A 10,752-nucleotide genomic window follows, 5' to 3' on the forward strand; every position below is an offset into this window, starting at 1 on the left:
TTCGTGTCTCTGTGGACGGCAGGCAAAAGAGCGCCGCCTCCAGTTATTTGCGAGGGCGACAACTGTCGCTTTGTTGTGGTTGAATGTGGGTGCGCCAAGTCCATGGACTTGCTAGTGATAGGCTTGCTTGTTTTTAAGACGCGCGCCTCGCGCAAGAGCCTTGGCGATTAAACCCAAAGAGGCGAGCTCGGTTGGGTTACCCTGCATTAATGGGGGAGACGGTCAGCAGGCACGAACTCGCAGCAACCGATGGATGTATATTTCCGACCCTGCGTGGAAGGTAGGCGACGTATATGGCTGCCGCCGCCGCAATATGCGTTCAACTTGTCGATGTATCTGGTATTCTTGCGATTCACATACCGACACGCAGTTTGCTGCGGTCTTCATCGACCCACGAGCCGAGTGATCCCCCGTTAAGAGTTGTGTATTTGCCATTTGGTCTTTTTGCGACTAACCATCACAGGTCGAGTCTCAATGAAAGGGTTTGACAGACATAGCCCAAGTTTGTGGTTTGGGTTTGGCCGGACGGCTTGTTGTTGTTTTTGACACTTGAATTTCACTCTTTTTGGGTCAAGAGGCTTATTCGCCGGTAGTAAGGAACGGACGGGCAGCCGTCCAAAGCCCCGTCCGTCCTCCTCCTCCGGTCTTCGCGCTCTCGCCCGAGTGTGGTCCACCTACAGCGTGGTGGTACCTATTTTTGGTGCGGGGGCCGGGATTGTCCTCTTTCGCTGCTGGAGTTGCCAGAGCAGAGCCCGAGACCGCCCAAATCAGGAGAGTAGTAGTAGTTTTAAGAGCGCCCCGTTCTCTTTCTCTCTGGTAATGATCCTTCCGCAGGTTCACCTACGGAAACCTTGTTACGACTTTTACTTCCTCTAAATGATCAAGTTTGGACATCTTTCCGTCAGCTCGAGGCGACGACCCCAGAAAACCCTCGCGGGCAACGGGGCCGACAATCCAAGAGCGCCAGTCCGAAGGCCTCACTAAATCATTCAATCGGTAGTAGCGACGGGCGGTGTGTACAAAGGGCAGGGGCGTAGTCAGCGCAAGCTGATGACTTGCACTTACTGGGAATTCCTCGTTCATGGGGAAACAATTGCAAAGCCCAATCCCTATCAGAAAGGCTTTGAACGGGTTACCGGCTCCTCTCGGGAGGGAAAACTCGTTGATCCCCTTCAGTGTAGCGTCGCGGCCAGAACATCTAAGGGCATCACAGACCTGTTATTGCTCAATCTCGTGCATTTAAATTTGCGCTTATCCCTCTAAGAAGAAGTTGCGGAACTTCTGGACACCATTTTCTGGAGATCCGTCGACTACTTAGTAGGCAGAGTCTCGTTCGTTATCGGAATTAACCAGACAAATCGCTCCACCAACTAAGAACGGCCATGCACCCCCACCCACCGAATCGAGAAAGAGCTCTCAATCTGTCAATCCTTCCGGTGTCTGGGCCTGGTGAGGTTTCCCGTGTTGAGTCAAATTAAGCCGCAGGCTCCACTCCTGGTGGTGCCCTTCCGTCAATTCCTTTAAGTTTCAGCTTTGCAACCATACTTCCCCCGGAACCCAAAGACTTTGGTTTCCCGGAAGCTGCCCGCCGGGTCATGGGAATAACGCCGGCGGATCGCTAGTTAGCATCGTTTATGGTTAGAACTAGGGCGGTATCTGATCGCCTTCGAACCTCTAACTTTCGTTCTTGATTAATGAAAACATCCTTGGCAAATGCTTTCGCAATCAGTTCGTCTTCGCGACGGTCAAGAATTTCACCTCTAAGCGTCATATCTGAATGCCCCGCCTGTTCCGATTAGTCATTACACACTCTGGTTCGAAAACCAACAAAAATAGAACCGAGGTCTTATTCCATTATTCCATGCATCACCATTCGGGCCATTCAAATAGCCTGCTCTGAGCATAATTTTTCAAAGTAAACTCTCCATTTTTCGGGACACTCGACAAAAAGCATCCGTCTTTGAGCAGTAGGGGCGGCTTTGTTGGGCGTGACAGTAAACACCGAGGCGGTGCAGTGATCGGAACTGAGATCAACTCTGAGCTTTTAACCGCAACAACTTTAATATACGCTATTGGAGCTGGAATTACCGCGGCTGCTGGCACCAGACTTGCCCTCCAATGGATACTCGTTAAAGGATTTAAAGTGTACTCATTCCGATTGCGAGGCCTCGGATGAGACTCACATCGTTATTTTTCGTCACTACCTCCCCGTGCCGGGAGTGGGTAATTTGCGTGCCTGCTGCCTTCCTTAGATGTGGTAGCCGTTTCTCAGGCTCCCTCTCAGGAATCGAACCCTGATTCCCCGTTACCCGTTATAGCCATTGTAGGCGCATAACCTACAATCGAAAGCTGATAAGGCAGACACTTGAAAGAAGCGGCGCCGGTGCGGAGACCGTGCGCTCAGCCCGAAGTTATTCAGATTCACCACAGGTGGGTTACGGACCGGGGCCCGACCAGTTTTGAACTAATAAAAGCGCTCTTCCCTTGCGGTCAGAGACCAATTGCATGTATTAGCTCTAGAATTGCCACGGTTATCCAAGTAAGTGGGTTTACAGATCCAATGAAACATAGCTGATTTAATGAGCCATTCGCGGTTTCGCCTTAAATCGGCTTGTACTTACACATGCATGGCTTAATCTTTGAGACAAGCATATGACTACTGGCAGGATCAACCAGGTAGCTGCTGCTGTTGGCGGCGCCTATCACGGCGGCCAAAATAGTGAGATTGAGAGAGAGGCAGAAGACATTGGGCGAGGGACCGCACGTTGTCCTTAGAGAAATAGCAAACCAGATGATCAGATCTAACTGCACCTTCTCTTGCTATCCTCGGCGCCGGCAGCGCCACCGTGTGTGCCAATCTCCTCCCTTATCCGCTCCTCTTTGCCCCAGCTCCAGCGAGGCAGCCGACATTGGGCGAGGGACCGCACGTTGGCGAATCTCCTCCCTTATCCGCTCCTCTTCTCTTTGCCCCAGCGAGGCAGAAGACATTGGGCGAGGGACCGCACGTTGGCCTTGGAGAAATAGCAAACCAGATGATCAGATCAAACTGCACCTTCTCTCGCTATCCTCGGCGCCGGCAGCGCCACCGTGTGTGCCAATCTCCTCCCTTATCCTCTCCTCTTCTCTTTGCCCCAGCGAGGCAGCCGACATTGGGCGAGGGACCGCACGTTGGCCTTAGAGAAATAGCAAACCAGATGATCAGATCAAACTACACCTTCTCTTGCTATCCTCGGCGCCGGCAGCGCCACCGTGTGTGCCAATCTCCTCCCTTATCCGCTCCTCTCCTCTTTACCCAGCTCCAGCGAGGCAGCCGACATTGGGCGAGGGACCGCACGTTGGCCAATCTCCTCCCTTATCCGCTCCTCTTCTCTTCTCTTTGCCCCAGCGAGGCATAAGACATTGGCCCATCTCCTCCTCTCTCTCTTTCTCTTACTGTTTGTGGGGACGTGGGCTCATGAGCGCCATCGTCGCCCAATATTGGTTAGGTTGTGTATTTCACGGGTGGGAACCGCCATCATCGTTGTTAGGTGATGGGGTAACCCAACGTGTGCTTTGACGAGTTTTGGCTGCTAAACTCTCTTTTTAGTATACTCGGCTCCCAGACTGCGCCCTGGTCGTGTTGAACCATGAGCGTTGTCTATGCACATTTAGGGTAGCCGTTTGCGCGTGGAATAGTGCAATGAATCTCGGTCAATAGACGGTTGGGCGCTGCATTGAAGGCCGGCACAGACGCGAAGACGGGGTGATCAGCCAACGCAAGTCCGCTAAGTTGGGCAGACAGCAAGGCGAAGGGGAGCCCCGTTCCGGACTGAAAGGCCGCAGCATATGCTGTGACGGAAACTAGTAGGGTGGCGACGTGTGCGCCGAGAGAGAGAGAGAGAGAGACGGAGTAAATAATGTCCAAACGGAAGAGAGACCTGGCAAGTGTAATTGATAGAGCGCGAGCCTACTCGCCATAAGCCCGCTCCACTGCCATTCCTCTGATCCAATGAGACTAAAATCTCTCTCTCTCTCTCTCCTTCTGCTCCAGCCATTGCAGGGCAGGGAAGCGACGGCAATTTTGGTTGTTGTTTTTGAATGCCGCGCTTTGCTTCGCAGAGGCGCCGAAGCGCTCCGCTGGGGGGCGGAAGATATATCACACCGAATATGTGTGTGAAGGCACCCTCTCCCCTTAATATAGTGAAATAGTGCAATCCAGCATACAAGGTCGGACGATAGGACATTCACCGTACCGCACCTCGAGAGTGGATGTTGGGTAAGGTTAAAACCGGACTGTTCGCAGACAGCCGAATAACCCGGTTCCGGACTAATTGGTGGATGCAACATCATGATGATGCTGCTGCTGTCGCGGAAACCGCAGTGGCGACGTGAGAGAGTAATAATGTTCAATAGGGAGAGCGACCTGGCTGGTGTAATTGATAGATCGCGAGCCTACTCGCCATTAGCCCGCTCCACTGCCATTCCTCTGACCCAATGAGACTATTCTCTCTCTCGCTCTCCTTCTGCTCCAGCCATTATCGTGGTGGTGTCTATCTGGTGAAATAGTGCAATCCAGCATACAAGAGCGGACGATAGGACAGTCACCGTACTGCACCTCGAGAGTGGAAGTTGTTTGATCGTTTGTTAGGCAAGGTTAAAACCTGACTGTTCGCGAACAGCCGAATAACCCGGTTCCGGACTTACAATAGACGCAACATCATGATGCTGCTGCTGTCGCGGAAACCGTGGTGGCGACGTGCGCGCCGAGAGAGTAATAATGTTCAATTGGGAGACAGACCTGGCTAGTGAAATTCATAGATCGCGCTCCACTGCCATTCCTCTGACCCCATGAGACTATTTTCTCTCTCTCTCTCTTCTTCTTCTTCTGCTGCTGCTGCTGCTCCAGCCATTGCAGGGCAGGGAAGGGAAAGCGACGGCAACTTTGGTTGTTGTTTTTGAATGCCGCGCTTTGCTTCGCAGAGGCGCCGAAGCGCTCGCTGGGGGCGGAAGATATTCCCGCACCGGCGAATAGGTGTGTGAGAGCACCTCATAATATAGTGAAATAGTGCAATCCAGCATACAAGAAGCGGGGACGATAGGACAGTCACCGTGCAGCACCTGCGAGGTGGAATTTGTTTGATCGTTTGTTAGGCAGGTTAAAAACCGACTGTTCGCGAACGGCTGAATAGCAGTTCGGACTTACAATAGACGCAACATCATGATGCTGCTGCCTTCGCGGAAACCGTGGTGGCGACGTGTGCGCCGAAGGTAATAATGTTCGGGTGGGAGACAGACCTGGCCCCAATTGAGGAATTCATAGATCGCACTCCACTGCCATTTCCTCTGACCCCATGAGACTATTTTCCTATATATAGCCTAGCCTATACTTTGCTGCTGCTCAGCCATTGCAGGGCAGGGAAGGGAAAGCGACAGCAGCTTTGGTTGTTGTTTTGAATGCCGCGCTTTGCCGCTTGGGGGAGGCGCCGGCGGCTCGCTGGGGGAAGATATTCCACACCGAATAAGGTGTGGCCGAGAACACCCTCTCCCCTTAATATAGTGAAATAGTGCGTCCAGCATACAAGAGCGGACGATGGGACAGTCACCGTACGCACCTCTCGAGGAGTGGAAGTTGTTTTGATCGTTTGTTAGGCAAGGTTTAGAAACCGACTGTTCGCGAACAGCCGAATAGCCGGTTCCGGACTTACAATAGACGCAACATCTTGATGCTGCTGCTGTCGCCCGGAAACGTGGTGGCGGCGTGTGCGCCGAGAGTAATAATGTTCAATTGGGGAGACAGACCTGGCTAGTGAAATTCATAGATCGCTCCTGCCATTCCTCTGACCCCATGAGACTATTTTCTCTCTCTCTTCTTCTGCTACTTTCTCCACAGCCATTGCAGGGCAGGGAAGGGAAAGCGACGGCAATTTTGGTTGTTGTTTTTGAATGCGGCGCTTTGCTTCGCAGAGGCGCCGAAGCGCTCCGCTGGGGGGCGGAAGATATTTCACACCGAATATGTGTGCGAAGGCACCCTCTCCCCTTAATATAGTGAAATAGTGCAATCGAACATATAAGGGCGGACGTTTTCATCACCGTCTCCCACTCGGTGTGTGTGCAGATTCTCGGATCATTTTGTAAAGTATGCTCGACCCCCGATTGACTTTGACGGTCTCCCATTCGGGTGTGCAAGTTTCTGTGGTATGCTATTAAATCGACCCCCGATTGACTTTGACACATCTCCCATTATTAAGTTGTGCAAGTTTCTGTAGTATGCTATCAAATCGACTGATTGACTTTGACGGTCTCCCATTCGGGTGTGCAAGTTTCTGTAGTATGCTATTAAATCATTTAGGTGACTTTGACGGTCTCCCCATTCGGGTGGTAAAGTTTCTGTAGTATGCTATTAAATCGGCCTTTGATTGAAGCTTACTGTCTACATTCGGTGTGCAAGTTTCTAATGGTATGCTATTAAATCGACCCCGATTGACTTTCACTGTCTGCAGTTGTGCAAGTTTCTGTAGTATGCTATCAAATCGACCCCCGATTGACTTTGTGACGGTCTCCCATTCGGGTGTGCAAGTTTCTGTAGTATGCTATCAAATCGACCCCCGATTGACTTTGACGGTCTCCCATTCGGGTGTGCAAGTTTCTGTAGTATGCTATTAAATCGACCCCCGATTGACTTTGACTGTCTCCCATTCGGGTGTGCAAGTTCTCTGTAGTATGCTATCAAATCGACCCCCGATTGACTTTGACGGTCTCCCATTCGGGTGTGCAAGTTCTCTGTAGTATGCTATCAAATCGACCCCCGATTCACTTTGACGGTCTCCCATGCGGGTGTGGAACTTCTCTGGCATGTTGTATAATATGACCGAGGTGGCCCTACCCCTTACTATAGTGAAATAGTGCCATCCAGTGTACAAGGGCGGACGCTTTCATCACCGTCTCCCACTCGGTGTGTGCACATTCTCGGATCATTTTGTATAGTATGCTATTAAATCGACCCTCGATTGACTCTGACGGTCTCCCATTCGGGTGTGCAAGTTTCTGTAGTATGCTATTAAATCGACCCCCGATTGACTTTGACTGCCTCCCATTCGGGTGTGCAAGTTTCTGTAGTATGCTATCAAATCGACCCTGATTTGACTTTGACGGTCTCCCCATTCGGGTGTGCAAGTTTCTGTAGTGTACTATCAAATCGACCCCCGTTGGCTTTGACGGTCTCCCATTCGGGTGTGCAAGTTTCTGTAGTATGCTAGTAAATCGACCCCCGATTGACTTTGACAGAGTCTCCCATTCCGGGTGTGCAAGTTTCATAGCCAGTATGCTATTAAATCGACCCCCGATTGACTTTGATATACATTCGGTTGTGCCATTTTGTGTAGTATGCTATTAAATCGACCCACGATTGACTCTGACGGTCTCCCATTCGGGTGTGCAAGTTTCTGTAGTATGCTATTAAATCGACCCCCGATTGACTTTGACTGTCTCCCATTCGGGTGTGCAAGTTTCTGTAGTATGCTATCAAATCGACCCCCGATTGACTTTGAAGGTCTCCGATTCGGGTGTGCAAGTTTCTGTAGTATGCTACTAAATCGACCCCGATTGACTTTGACGGTCTCCCATTCGGGTGTGCAAGTTTCTGTAGTATGCTATTAAATCGACCCCCGATTGACGTTGACGGTCTCCCATTCGGGTGTGCAAGTTTCTGTAGTATGCTATTCAATCGACTGATTGACTTTTACTTTCCTCTCCCATTCGGGTGTGCAAGTTTCTGTATGCTGTAAATCGACCCCCGATTGACTTTGACGGTCTCCCATTCGGGTGTACGAAGTTTCTGTAGTATGCTATTAAATCGACCCCGATTGACTTTGACCGTCTACATTCGGGTGTCTGCAAGTTTCTGTGGTATGCTATTAAATCAAACCCCGATTGACGGCTTTGACTGTCTGCCATTGGTGTGCAAGTTTCTTTGTGACGAAATATGCTATTAAATCGACCCCCGATTGATTTTCACTGTCTCCCATTCGGGTGTGCAAGTTTCTGTAGTATGCTATCAAATCGACCCCCGATTGACTTTGACGGTCTCCCATTCGGGTGTGCAAGTTTCTGTAGTATGCTATTAAATCGACCTCCGATTGACTTTGAAGGTCTCCCATTCGGGTGTGCAAGTTTCTGTGGTATGCTATCAAATCGATCCCCGATTGACTTTGACGGTCTCCCATTCGGGTGTGCAAGTTTCTGTAGTATGCTATTAAATTGACCCACCCCGATTGACTTTGACGGTATCCCATTCGGGTGTTGAGTTTCTGCATAGTATGCTATTAAATCCCGATTTGATTAAGGCTTTTGACGGTCTCCCATTCGGGTGTGCAAGTTTCTGTAGTATGCTATCAAATCGACCCCCCGATTGACTTTGAATGTCTCCCATTCGGGTGTGCAAGTTTCTGTAGTATGCTATTAAATCGACCCCCGATTGACTTTGACGGTCTCCCATTCGGGTGTGCAAGTTTCTGTGGTATGCTATCAAATCGATCCCCGATTGACTTTGACGGTCTCCCATGCGGGTGTGGAACTTCTTTGGTATGTTGTATAATATGACCGAGGTGCCCCTACCCCTTACTATAGTGAAATAGTTCCATCCAGCGTACAAGGGCGGACGCATTCACGACCGTCTCCCACTCGGTATGTGCAGATTCTCGGATCATTTTGTATAGTATGCTATTAAATCGACCCTTGATTGACTCTGACGGTCTACCATTCGGGTGTGCAAGTTCTCTTGGTGCATTTGAAGTATGAGTTGAGTTTAATGAAGTTGATTTCGTCATAGGCACGGTGCTGTGCTGTGCTGTGCCATCGACAACACCAATAAGGAAGGGGCATCTGTTTTTACTTAGGCTAGCATACCTAAGTTAAAGCAAACTCCCCTTGCCAATACAAGAAGGAAGAGGATTTCTTATAGTCTAATAGACAATTCATCATGACCAAATACAGTATCTAACACAGGGGGTCCGGGGGCGCAGCCCCCGGTTAGCAACTAACCATTTGATTGCATTATCTCTGAGAATAGTTAGCAATTATCCATTTGATTGCATTATCCCAGGTTAAGGGGGGTTGTGTGTGGTTCCATATCACCAGATTTATTAAAAACTCTACGTCAGGCTAAACAGTTTAGGCTAGATAGTACGATACGATACGAAGTCATTAGTTAAGAGGTGAAAGAAGATTATTAGGAATTGAAGAAAAAGGTGGTGAAACTGAAATACAGTAGGAGTAGAAAGAATCTGGGCTCAACCAGATCGCTTCATCTTTCTTATTGGTGTTTTGTCTTTGTTCTGCTCCCTTGGGTCGTCAGACCTTTGTATTAATATTGGTTTATTTATATAATGCTGCTTATTATTATTATTTTTGTTATTGTTGGAGTTAGTGAGCCCGCCCAGGTCCTTGTGTAACTGGGAGGGTAGTCACATTTTTTTTTTGGTGTTAGTTAAGTGTTAGTTGTGTTAGTCTAAGGTACACTGTATACTTGGGTTCTTAGTGGAGCTGGTTGGTCACTCTCATCTTTATTCACTCTAGTAAATATTTTGCTGCGAAATGTGTATATTGAGGCAGGAGGTGGTTGTTGCTTGCTTCCTGTCTATATTATTTTTCCAGTTTTGATATGTTTCTGTGTTAAGTTCAGTCACTTTTTCCAAATATTTACAGCTTTGTTGTGTATATCTACATTGATTGCTAAGGAGTTTGTATCTCTTGTGTAGCTGTTCATTATTGATGTGGTCTGTGTATTTTATGTTATATATATAAATCTGAGGGCTATATTTTGTATTGTTTGTAACCTTTTAATGCTCGTTTTACTAAGGGTGTTCAATGGGATGGGTGGGTAGTCCATAATTGATTTGACAAGGGCAATATAAATTTTTCTTTTGTTATTGATGCTAAGGTTCTTAAAGTGTTTTATTTTTGATAATCTTATTCTTGCCTGTCGTTCTTTATCGTTTAAGTATGTTATATATCCTCTTTTTGTTAGTTTTAGTCCAAGCATCCTGCCTTCAGTGTCGTATGGGTATAGTTCCTGGTCGACTATTACTGGACTTGTTTTGTGAGAAAATCTTGGCTATTGGTATTATCTTGAATTTGTTCTTATTTGTCCTGATTTTCCATTTTTTCTCAAAATCATTTTATGTTTTTATCGCTCTTACATTGTAGAGTGCCATAAATTGAGTTGATTTTCCTGGGTATGATACTATTTGAGTAATATCATCAGCAAACATTACATATTCACTAAAGGGGGTAGGTTGAGGTGTGTCTGAAGTATAAATTGTATATAGTGTTGGAGAAAGGCATCCTCCTTGAGGTGCTCCACTCTCAAGATTAAACATAGTTCCTAAAAAGTTTCCAATTTGAATTTGTGCTCTCCTATCATCTAAATAGTTACACAATATTCTTAGCATGTATTCGTTAAGTCCCAGTTTTAATATTTTATATTTCAAGCCTAAATGCCCAACTTTATCAAAAGCCTTAGAAACATCCCTTAAAATTATATTGATCTGGTTACCCTTGCTTTTTTCTATTGCAATTATTTCCGTTATTATAGCTATTGCGGTTAGGGTATTTCTATTGGGCATAAATCCATGTTGTCTGTTGTTAGTTTTCCCATGTTGTGTTAAAAAGGCTATAAGTCTTGAATTTAATATTTTTTCCAATAGTTTCCCGGTAATTTCTAATAAAGATATTGGCCTGTAGTTTAATATTTCCTTATTGTCCTTACCCTCTTTA

At 47.7% G+C, this 10,752-nt stretch overlaps 1 pseudogene; it reads right to left on the reverse strand.

The window, feature by feature from the left end:
- Positions 1-264: 264 nt before the first annotated feature.
- Positions 265-422, reverse strand: LOC121877644 (annotated as a pseudogene).
- Between the last annotated feature and the right edge of the window lie 10,330 nt (positions 423-10,752).

This window comes from Homarus americanus, unplaced genomic scaffold, assembly GCF_018991925.1.
Source record: "Homarus americanus isolate GMGI-L3 unplaced genomic scaffold, GMGI_Hamer_2.0 scaffold2132, whole genome shotgun sequence".
NCBI lineage: Eukaryota > Metazoa > Arthropoda > Malacostraca > Decapoda > Nephropidae > Homarus > Homarus americanus.